Raw genomic sequence first — 11,958 nt, forward strand, 5'->3', positions numbered from 1 at the left:
CCCTACTGCCCCCTTAGGTTCCACCCCAAACTGAGGCTACTTATGTGCCTCACTCCACGTGTTCCATGGAGAGATCATGGACCCCGGGGTGGAAATGCCGTGCCCCAGGGGATCGGGGGTGTCTCTCCCCGCATTCTCAAAATAAAAGTCATTTATATTTCATACTTCTTATCTTTTCAGCCGCCGCCGGTCCCCCACAGTTCTATCAGGTCTCTTCTGCAAAGCTCCCTTGTCTCCACCTGCGTCCCTGTCCTCTAGGCCCCACCCTGCCACAGCTTCCAATGCCATCAGGGTGCTGGGCATCTGGAATCTGCACCTCCTCCCAGTCCCGTTCTGAGCTCATGGTCCCGATACTTGCACACTAGGAGGGCCACACCGTCCTTCTGTGTTCTGTTGCAGCAGGAATAGCACACGCAGAGAAGCCCTGTATGCTTGGCTTCTTTCTTTTACAGAGCAATGCAAACCTGGCCACCCAGCCATTACTAGAAGTTTTGTCAATGTATTTATTAGCTTACATTTCCAAGAAAGTTTGCACTTGCAGAAGGTAAACTGCCACCCACACAAAGGCATGCTCTTTGGGTGGCCTGATGGAGGGCTGTGGCTGAGAAACACTGACATCTAGGGACTATTTAACATCTTTCAGGCTCCTAGGAACACTCGCCCTTCCTGAGCTGTGAAGAGGCCATCTCCGCCCTGGCCGCAGGCTGCTTCTGCAAACTTCAGTTCCTGTGCAGATGAATGCTAGCTGCAGGTTCTCGTTCTCTAGCCCCATGATAGACAGAGACCAGACACATGATTTCTTTTGGTATTCTCAGTTTTGTTCTCTAATTGCCAAGAACTTTTAAAATATTTACAAAAAATTTACATGACAAAACAGCCATGTGTTTTATATTTAAACCTATTGTACAAAAGAGTCTCCAGTTGACTCAGGTAGCTGAATCCCTTTTGTCTTTGTTAATCTGCAGAACAGAACCATAATTTGGAATAAACAAACTTACAAAAGAAACAAAATTAGAAAAACATGAAAGCTATTGGTCTTTCCATATATGAAATAGTAATAACTTTGGAGGTTACTTTTCTCCAGAACATTTTCTGTGGCGCAGACCTCGTTATCGCTACAAACTTGAAAGACTAAAGGGAAAAAGACCTGACACCCAGGTGCAGTCATTACACACTAGCTCTCCTTCCAGAGTGCCTGTTTCTTTGAAAATGCCTGCTCCGGGCAAGGTTAATGGTTTCCAGGGGAGTTTTGCACCCAAGTTTACTAGAAATAGAGACTTTTATGAGGACCTAGGAAATGAATTCTCTGTGGGATTAAAGAAAAATCACTTAAGATTTATATATTGTCTTTCCAAATTAAAGGACAAAGAACTTCCTTTCTCCTTGAAAATGAGAAGTAAAAAGTATTTTTTAACCTCACTTTTCCAAAGTGAACAGTGAGGGGCCTCCCTGTTTCTCGCTGTTTGGGGGCACTCTGAGGAGGCACTGAGGAGGTGCCAGGCTTTGCAGGGAGGGAGCACAACACAGAGCATATGCCACAGTCCATCTCTGGTCGCTTGCACGTGGTTTCTACCTGCTGTTTCGCCAGCATGTGTCCCTTTCCTGTGCATACTGCCTGGTGCATTCCAGCCCCAGGGACCTCCCTATGAAGGCTCAGATTTGTGTGGAAAGAGCTACAGTTCTGTGAGTGCCCCACTGCTGAGTTCTGGCTGAGGAAAGACAACAGGCAGTGCAGATGGCGGCACCTCCTTCCCACAGACCTCAGGAGGTGGACCGTCCTCAGGCTCCAGCGAGGGGCTGCTGCCTTGGAGCCAACAGGGGCACTGGACTGCTGTCCACTGTGTCCAGCACTTGCCATGTGGTACAGGACTTGTTGTCCTCTTGTTCCCTAGAGGAGGTGAACAGGGAAAGCAGGAGGCTTGTCAGCAAGTGCTATCACTGTTCAGCCCCTGAGGACTTCGGCTGGGTTCCCACCACAGCACTGCAGGGCTCTCAGGTACCTGCTGGTCCAACCACTGACCTGTGCAGAGACACGGTGGGGCCATGCTTGCTGGGAACTGGTTCCCACAGAACCAGCACTGAAAGCAGAGGCAGGATCGCACCTGCACACAGAGCCACAGGGCCAGCTTTGTGGCTGGAGCCTCCCACAAACCTCCTTGCCAAGGTCCCCAGAGTCCTGCCCAGCTGCTTGGTGGTATTTAGGATGAAGGGAAACTGCTGGGGTATTAATGGTACCACAGGAGCATACCACAAGATGGCTCCAGTCATGTCTTTCCTCAGTGTTGGGGCTGATTCCTCACGGAGAATACAAGGGTGCCAGGTATAGTTCAATTCACAGGATTTCAGTTTCTTTATGTTTGAAGGCATTGTCTACATTTTTTACTTTTTACTGTGTATCTTTGTGTGACTGCCCATTTACCCTTGGTACCCCGGTCCCCTGAATGTGATGGGGTGCAGGTGACTGCATGAAGACCTTTCAATCCATTTTGATGTCTTCTTGCCTCTCTCCTGTGCTGCTGTAAGGGGACACCTGATGCAGGAATCCATGAAGAAGGAGGCCAATTTCTCACAGTCCTGGAGACTGATGTTAGCAATCAGGGCCAACATCTGTCCAGGATGCTCGTGGCAGGTAGTCTCCTCATGATCTGCAAAAGGGGATGAGGCACAGACAGCAGGACGAGGCTCACCACAAGAGGAAGTGGAAACCTGTTCCCAGGATGAAATCCTCATGGCCTCGTCACTCCTGAGTTCCATCTCTCAGCACTGTCACATGGGGGATGCAGTCCTCAACCCTTGGAGTCTGGGAATATTTTTGCAGTGCAACAACGTTCAAGGTAGTGCTGTGATGCACCTGATTTACACACAGCCTTCAACTCCATACATGCTTCAGGCGCTGACAGCCCTCAAAGCCACTTCTGGTACCCAGCAGACCTCTGTAGTGGAGCTACACAAGGTGGAGATGCTGAGGGCTTGAGAAAAAACCTTTGTGAAAGGAAACCTCCTAGACAATTGCCATTGTTCCTCAATCCACGATAGAAAAAATGAAAGATATGAAAAGAAATCCCTAGTTACTATAGCAACAAGGATAGGTTTTTGTCACTGTTATAATCATGCATATTAGAGTTGAGTATTGCATACTATATTTCTATTTTTACATATCCAAATTAAAAACATGCTCTTATTAAAATTTTCTCCTCTGCTTTCATCATGCAGGAGAAATGAAACTACTTTAAAAATTAGAATTAACTTCAAAATTGTCAAAATGAAAAGAAAAGGAGAAATGAGCATGGAGTGTCCTTCAGACATCTGTTTGCACTGGAGCCCTGACCAACTTCACACCTGACCTCAGCGCCCTTCATTCCTGCTGTATATGTCAGGTGCACACAAACCGCAAGCCCTTTGTCCCTACTCCAGGATCTCAGATCCAACTTTGTTACTCAGCTCCAAAGAAAGGGGAATCCACAGTTCAGGTTTCCACGTGAGCTGCACGGCCACGTTCCTGGGCAAGGACCCTGATTGGGCTTCAGAACACCTAGGGGGCTGGAACTGAACAGAAGGAAGGACGGTTCTAGTCCAGAGGTTACAGATTACATCTGAACTTTGCTACCTGAGTGAGGCATTTGTAGGTCTGTTTCCTCAACTGCAAAATTAGGGTAATATCCACAATGGACTCACCATGATGCACAGGAGACTAAATGAGATACTGCACATAAATCTCTCAGCCCTGCCCAGTGCGTTGCCACTGCTTACCAGATGCTGATTAATGTCTACGTTACTCAATCGCTGAGAAACCTTGGGAGTTCTCCTGCCTAAATTAGTACCTCCCCACTAGGTCATAAATCTCCAAGTTTATACAATAGGGATCTTCACATTGTGTATTTTATGGCAAGTTGAAAAAATATCTTGAGGCAAATTTTAAAGATAAGAAGATACTGGCACAAGTTAAATAGCAAAATTAATTATCCCAAGCCTCTGGAAAATGACTAAAATGCACTGTCATAAAAGCCCAAAGAGGGCACAGGTGGGGCGCTCAACGGGACACAAGACATAAAGTTGCACCAACACCTCACCACCTGCACGGTGCTGGCAGAGTAGAAGGGAGCTTGGCATCTGTCCCAGCTGGCACAGACCAGGCATTCAGTGATCTTTACTCTTCCAGACCACAGGGAGACCTGTGCTCGTCCTTTGATGCTGGAGTTCTCAGCACTTACAAAGCAAACGTCCACCCAAGTAGAGGTTTTCTTCTCTACTAATTTGCAAAGTAGGGTTCCCGCCTTGAAAACTAGACTTGAATCTGAAAGGTGCAAACCGCACACTGGAGGAAGGCGCGCTTCGGGTTTTGTCAGGAGCACTACACGCCTCGAAGTTGCGTCCTAAGCGTCTGAGCTGACTTTTCCAAGCACACAGACCCTCTGCAGAGGCGCCTTCCCAAAAGAGCGGAGCAGACGTGCGAGCCCTGGGCCCCACGCACTGAGTCAGGCCTCGTGTGATGAGCTCGCCAGGTCTCGGAGCATTTGTTCTTGGCTGGCCTTTGAAAATCGCATTTGGTTATCCGTGCTTTGTCAACACTGGCCGTCACATTCACACGTCTGAGAACACCGTGGGCAGCCAGCCACATAAGATCAGAAGGACCGCGTCAGCTCCCAACAGTCTTTAAGAGAATGTGCTCCGAAAATGAATTGCACAAGAATGTGACTCTTCCTAGCTAGAACAGGTATCATTGATAACTTCCGCTCAGGAGAAAAAGATTTAGAAACATGGAAATGTCACCCCAAGTACACTTCTGAGGTCAACGCACCACATTCATGGTTTCCTGTAGGGGGAGCGCCCCAGACCTGCGCCACAGTCCACTTCTGGTCCTGCGCGGTGCCAAGTGGGCTGCGCAAGCACATGGAGCCCGGTTCCTGCGCACAGCCGCTCCCCAGCAGCGCCATGACTGTGGCCCCCGCGTACCCACCGTGCTTGCAAGGAATTTAGGCCATAGGCTGCTCAGAATCACGCACACCCAGCCGCTCTGGTGTGTGGAAAGGCGTTCTTCTGTGAAGCCAGGCCTGGGGGTTCTGGAGAACCCGGAAACCAAACGTCATTAACACACAAAACCATACCCCCGTCGCCAGCTGGCCTCACATTATTGTGTAACTGATTTTTGAGCTGAGAATTATGGAAGTTTCTAACACCAAAGAACTCATTCTTTTCAAGAGTACAAATAGATGACATCAAGCTAGCTTGTATCAAAAGCATACTTATTAAAATTAAGAGACCGGTGTTTGTGAGGAAATCATCAGTGTGTGCACACTTCAAATCATTCCATTAATTTTACTTTGTGGATAAAAACATCCACAGCCTGGGAGGTATCGGGATTAGGCTGGCAGTAGAATGATCTTTTCTGTTCCATCATGGCAAACCAGCCTGAGATGGATGCAAAGGTGCTCTGTCTGATTGTGAGAACCTGCACACTTGTGATCTTCAACAGACATGGTTCCTGCAAAGAAGCCATCTAGTCAGCAAGCCTTCCAACAGCCAGGCCCTCTAGCAGCTTCACTGCATGAAGACTTCAGCTTCCTACAGGGCCAAAAGTTCTTTTTGTCCATTTTACATAAAAAGCCCATTACTGAAAGCATTAAGTTGAAATTCTTTACTCCAGGCAAGGAACTTATTCAATTGTACTTTTGCATACTTCTTGTGACTGATTGCAGATGGCTACAAATCTCTAACACATCTCACTCTATGAAAAGCAATTCAATTTTCCTCTCCTTGAGCTGGTCTCCTTGGTGTCTGATCTTAGTGATTTTTCTTGGCTAACTGATTGTGGCAGACAGGACTGCCAAGGCTGGGCCTTCCCTCCAGATCAACCTCCAGGGACTATAGTATTTCTGAAGGCTTCTGCTCTGTGAAGGCCCAAAGTCCCGACTCAAAGGTGCAGACACCAGGCGTGTGGGTGAGGAGGCCTCCTGAGCTGTGAACAGATACAAAGGGAAAAGGGGAATCAGTGAAAAGCCCAGGGTCTCCCTACCAAGGGTCCTGGGACTCACACCATGCGGCCGCCTGCCTTCTGATTGCTGAGGCCCCTGACCCTGCTTCCAGTGAGGCTGTCCAGTAGAGAAGCAGGACACTGGCCCTCTCCAGGCATTTCCTCTTCATCCTGCCAAAGGCAGCATTCACACACCTCCTGTTCTCTGCAGCCAGCCTTTTCTAGCTGTGACTTTTTGTCTAATAAACACTTACCCCTTCTTTTCTACTGTGACGGAGGCTTCAATGTAAGATTGAGTGTCTTTATAGGTTAGACTATATTAGTGAAATGTCACAATTTCTTTCAGGTCAAAAGACCAAACTGTCAAAAGTTTTACAGATAGAACATAATTCAAGCTGAAAGATGCATTCCTGGTCACAATCAATGAGAATGTCTGCATCTTCAGGAGTTTTGTTTTGTTTTGTTTCCTTTTTGCTTTGCTTTGCTTTGACAGGGTCTCACTATACCGCCCAGGTGGCCCTCGCCGCAGCCTGGGGTGGCAGGTGTGTGCCAGCATGCCTAGCTGAGCTGCCTCTCAGTTAATCAATGTGCCTTCATGTACTTATTAAGAGGTTAATTGTGTCTTGTCTTTTCTCGAGTTCCTTTCCTATAGGCCATCATCTCAGGATGCTACTCCTTAGTAGTGGGCCGCAGTCTTTAAAGCAGTGAGGGACACAGAGTGAAAAGGGCAGGGCAGCCGCGCAAACCCCTCTTCCCACAGGGTCTGCAGCCACATGCGGTTCATCAGGACAAAGGCTTCTGTGGGGCAGAACTGGAGTGCGCATGCCAGCAACAGAGAGATTTCGGTGAGACTGCAAACTCTGGAACACTATTTGGGTTAAAACAGGCCAATTGAAGATCTGAACCAGGATTCTATTTCTGTCTAATCCAGGATCTTTAAAGATTGGAAATGTGTTGTAAATGCATACATCAGTAATCATATTAATAGGTCAGTTTTACATAAACCAATGCTCAGTTTAAACAAAATTTACATAGTATTTTAGAATAAAATATCAATGAAGTTTGGAAAGGGAAACAACAAAATAACAAACCTCAGTATTTAGGTGTAGCAAGCTCGCCATCTACTGAGCACTAAATTTTCTTTTTACCAGAAAAGCAAATTTTGAATGTGACTAGGGCTGCGTGAAAACTAATGATGTTGATATTTTAAAGCAAAGGCACTTACCAAGAGAGCTCTGGTGCCCGAGCCCTAGGTGAGCCCAGAGGAAGAGCTCTGGGGAGGGCGGAGTAGCAGTTACTGCACAAGCGCCAGTGTCAGCCCTGCAGGGGGCACACAAAGCCACCCATGTGTCACTGAAGGAGAGCAAGAAGTGTCCGCCCCCCGAGTGAGGTAGGTGCAAGCCGGTAGCGTTTCTAAGGTTTCTTTTGCCTTTTTGTGCTCGGTTTATCTCACTTTGTGCAGGGTCCCCCCGGCCCATCCATGCCCACAGAGATGCACTTGAAAACTGCTAAGCGCAGATTTTTAATGTTTTCACCATAAAAAAAAATACTTCAGGAAGTGGGTTATGTTTATCCTTTTGATTTAGTGTTGTATAACGGACACAAACCAGAACATCATGTTGTACCAGAAATAACAATGTTTGTCAATTAAAAGCTAAGTATTTTAAAGGCATTTGATCGCTTAGCACTCATCTGACTTTCACGTTTCCTAAGCAGTCAGACTGTCTCTTGATTCAGAAGACAATTGCCCGCGTCCTGGAGCACTGATCCCAAGAGCGGGGGAAGCAGCCGGCCTGCCTGCACCATCAGCTGTGCGCTCCTTCTGTTGACCCTGCGTGACACCCCAGCAGCTCCTGCTTCAGGCACCAGGCCCTCAAGGGTATTTCAGATCAGCATCTGAAGCCCTGGTCCTACTATGTGAATACCGCCTTTGTGATATGGTAAGACACTCTGAGCCGACTGTCTCCTGTGGGGTCGCCTGTGTGCGCTCTACCCAGGGCCACAGCATCCCGATTAACTGCTCCTACATGAACTCGTCTGCGCATGGGCGCACACAGACTGGCGCTCCATCTCCATCTCTGGATCTATCACAGTATACCAGGATGGGGACCGGTATCTGACCCTCCAACAAGGGTGAAGAAGTCGGTCTAGACGTTTAAATTTTTGTTAATTTTCAGCCACGTATTAAAGCAATAATGGCCTTTTGCTTTTTTTTTTTTTTTTTTTTCAGCTGTCAATGGTGAAAAACAATATTTATTTTAAGGAGAAAAAAAAATTTCAAAACAGGCTAGTGGGAAAACAACAAAAATTCATACATGGCGTATTGTTATCTTCATAGTAGATGGGGGAAGGAAAAGAGATATATCACATACACACACACACACACACACACACACACACACACACACACATACCGTAGCCCTTTAAAGGTGTGTAGGAGTGCGGATGGAATGCTTTGTATTTAATTCGTATTTTAGAAATTTTCTTGAATCAATTTGAATAACTGCTGTCCTTGAATGCTGATATTTTCTTTTTCTCACATTAGTCTGATGAACATGTTACACTGTACTCACAAGTACACAGGTCCTATAAGAGAGTACCAAGCATTAGCACCACCCTTATCCACTCCAGCAAAGCACGAACTGACAGCTGAAAATGCCCTTTGTCAGCTCACAGCTCTGGGCCGGAACTCGGGGCCTGGATGGGTCCTGTCCAGTGAGCCCCAAGGCTCAAATCAGGGGTTGGGAATTGGCTGTCAGCCAGACCATCTGGAGACACCGCCGACTGTGCTATGGCCATGTTGGACCCAGTTCGGTCTTGCTGGCTGCCCAGTGGGGGCACCCCCGCCATCAGCCTCCCCAGGCCTCTGACTGACCCTGGGAGTCTGCACACCCACCTGCTTCAGTGAGGTGTTTGTGGCTGCACATAGCCTTCCAGTGGATGCTGCCCAGCATGGCCAGCCCAGAAGAGTGTGGGCCAGGGGTCCTTCTCGCTCTTTTTACTGTGTATTTTGCTCTGTAGACTGATTCTCCACATTCCAAAAATTTATCTAAAAAATAAAAGAAGAAAAATGTCTCAAATCATTTTTAAGGTAATCGTGATCTTGGTAACCCAAACAGCCAAGCAAAGCACAAGTGACGGTGATTAAGCAGTTTCTTTTATGAATGCTTTCTTAGGTAGAAAACACCTGACATGAATTCAGTAGCACTTGTAAAATATGCCCGGCCAGGTTTACATCAAGTATGCAAGAATAATTCTGCATCAGCATACCTGGTAACATGACTCCCCACTTAATTTACCAAACAGTAGAAGCCAGATAATCATTTCTCCAAAAGCACAAGAATATTCAGTAATATCTAGTGGTCATTCATAATGGAAGTATTTCTAGCTATGAACAAAAGTGATAAAAGAAATCAACAAATCATCAAGCTGAGGAAGAACCCACAAAGACCCTGCAGCTCACCTGTGCAGCTGGGGTGGGAGCCATCAGCTAGGAAAGAATGAGGACCATCATCCGCCAGAGCTGAGCAACAGGAAGCACAGACTCCTCCGCACCTGGGGACACTCGTATGGCTTTACTCTGCAGGCACAGACCATCACAGAGTCAGGGCACATCCTCCTTAGAGGAGTGCTATGCCTGTTCCTCTTGTGCAGGACACCTCCATCTTCTCTGCAAGTTTATTGGGAAAAGGACATCAGTTTTGTGGAAGAAGGGACTACACATGCTGCTCATAGCTCTGGAAAACAAGGAATACTCCAAAGGCTGGGAAATGCTGACGGCCACTGCCTGGAAGGTTCCCAAAATCTCCAGGCAAGCAGAGTGACCCACAAGGCCTTGGAGATGGCCTCCTGTTGGAAGTGACCCACGGTAAAGAGGAGCACCTCTGGGAAGGTTCGAGGCGAGTCACTCCCTGTGTCCTTGCTTTTCCACTGCTGGCCTTTGGCTGATGGGCAGAGTGCCAGCTATGAGCTCAGCATTTCATGCCACCCTGCCGCATGGAAAGCAGCAGGTAGAAATGTCATCGCCATCAGCAAAACAAGAAGGAATGCCTGGGAGCGCATCAGACGATGGAGACCTTCATGCAGAAATCGTGAAGATATGTGCTGAAGAAACACAAGTAAATGAGATGAAGAACTGGACTTTTTTTTTCAAATTTCATTTATAAAATCAGTTAATGTCTGTTTCAGGTGAAGCATTTGTGGGCTTTGAAAAGCTACATGAAGAAATCCAGAGACAAGTGCAGCTCATATGATTTCATGAGAGCAGACTGTGAATAAGAGAGGCCTTTAGCAGGTGCCAGCTGTGATAGGTAAACTAGAGTGGACAGGACCATGTGGCCTCAGGTTCTCCCTCTGGGCCGGCAGCTGGGCACCTGGGCACTGTGGCCTCCATGCCTGGTGCTCCTGGGCAGCTCCATCCACAGCACCTGGGGCCACTGAGCTCCTGGCTTGATTCAGCCAGGGATTTGAGGAAATCATCCAACTGCCACTGACCAGCTCCTCTGGAAATGGGAAGGCAGTGCCAGTATTTCCTTTACTCATATTTTGGATTCTACACAACAAAGACTGAGCATAATCCCTGAAATTCAAGTGCCCCTGAAGATCGTCTCAGTTTCTTTCTCCTATAAGTGATGAGGCACAGCTATGCTGGCTGTGCTGAATCCCACGGGACGTGGCTACACACTCACAGTGCTGTTAGTTCAGCTGCTATATGCTCCCTCCTCCCTCCCTGATCCCAGCCATGGCATTTCCTCTTGTTACCTTCCTTATAGCTAAGGCCCAGCCCCAGTGAATCCCTACTGCCTTCACTCACTCTGTAACCCAGGGGTTAGGATGGTAAAAGTCAGTGACACATTTCCCAGTGGCTTAATGCTGAAGAGGTCAGGAAAATGCAGCACACTGGTGAATTACGTGTTACCCTAATAACAAGCACTGCACACCCAGGTGCACATTTAGAGAACATAGTGCAATTGTTCCCACCTTTAGTAGCACACGTGCTATGTTAATAGGGGGCCGAACTCTTGGTGTATGTGGATTACACCAGACTTGGTGGAGTGGGCTATTTTTTGCACACTTCTAGGCAGTGCCACTTGCATGTGGAAACTTGATAGAATCACTTTCTGGTGGTTAGATGTTTCAGGCAGAGAAGGCTCTCTTTTACACAAAAGCAGATCTTATCCTAGGAGCTTCAGACAAAAACACTGAACTCCTCTTTGATTGTCTCTCTCCCACCCTGCTTGTCCCCATCAGCATCTCTGCATCCTGGCCATTGTGAATAAGCATGCCCGGGAATGGAGGGTGACCGTGTCTGTCAAGATCCTGATTTCCATCCCTACCATGTGTTCACTACTAGCAGTAGTGAGTTAAGCTGTTACCAGGGAGGCACTTCCATAGCAATGCACAGAAAAAAATAGAGAGCCCTGACTTCAGGGCTTCACACTAATGAAGGACAAACAAGTTCTGGATCTGATTTTCTCCTTATCATAGTTAAACCCAAAGAAGAAAATGACAACAGACTGGGGACTAAGGAAAATCAGGGTGATGGACTGCCAACTCACGCATGGATGACAGAAAAGCCAGAAAAAATGCCTGCTCCTCTCATTTGCTAAGTGGGGTGTTCTTTCCCCACAGGGGCTTTTTTGTCAGTGTGGTAATAAAAATATCATGCCCAAACTCCAGACTATAAAAACTCACAATAGGGAAAACATAACTAATCAATTTGATTATTTATTTCTTATTTCTCCAGGACTACAAAACAAAAGAAAAATGGAATTGGAATCAAAGGCCAAAACCACAGAAACATGAAATGCAAACTAGGAATCAAATCAAGCCCATCTTCCCTGTATCCAGCTCATCAGATTAAGGTTCTGAAATTCCAAGAAATCTCAGATGTCATAAAATTGCTAAACATTAAGTTCTTACGTAAATCAACTTAGTCATCATGGCAACGTTTTTAGTTGCTCACAGTTACCTTCATTTCATAAAAG

General features: G+C 47.0%; 1 long non-coding RNA gene across 2 annotated transcripts; it reads right to left on the bottom strand.

Annotated features, from left to right (window-relative positions):
- Positions 1-507: 507 nt before the first annotated feature.
- On the bottom strand, positions 508-11,335 carry LOC134472751 (uncharacterized). 2 transcript variants are annotated; one of them, XR_010042709.1, is made up of 4 exons: positions 9,435-11,335; positions 8,868-9,020; positions 8,386-8,557; positions 508-5,956 (listed from the first exon to the last, which is right to left on the bottom strand). It is a non-coding gene; the product is annotated as an uncharacterized LOC134472751 (long non-coding RNA). The 2 variants fall into 2 exon arrangements; XR_010042708.1 differs by lacking the exon at positions 508-5,956 and having other exon boundaries at positions 8,324-8,557.
- Between the last annotated feature and the right edge of the window lie 623 nt (positions 11,336-11,958).

Source organism: Cavia porcellus, unplaced genomic scaffold, assembly GCF_034190915.1.
Source record: "Cavia porcellus strain 051 isolate PalLab524CR breed Dunkin Hartley unplaced genomic scaffold, mCavPor4.1 scaffold_24, whole genome shotgun sequence".
Classification (NCBI taxonomy): Eukaryota; Metazoa; Chordata; class Mammalia; order Rodentia; family Caviidae; genus Cavia; species Cavia porcellus.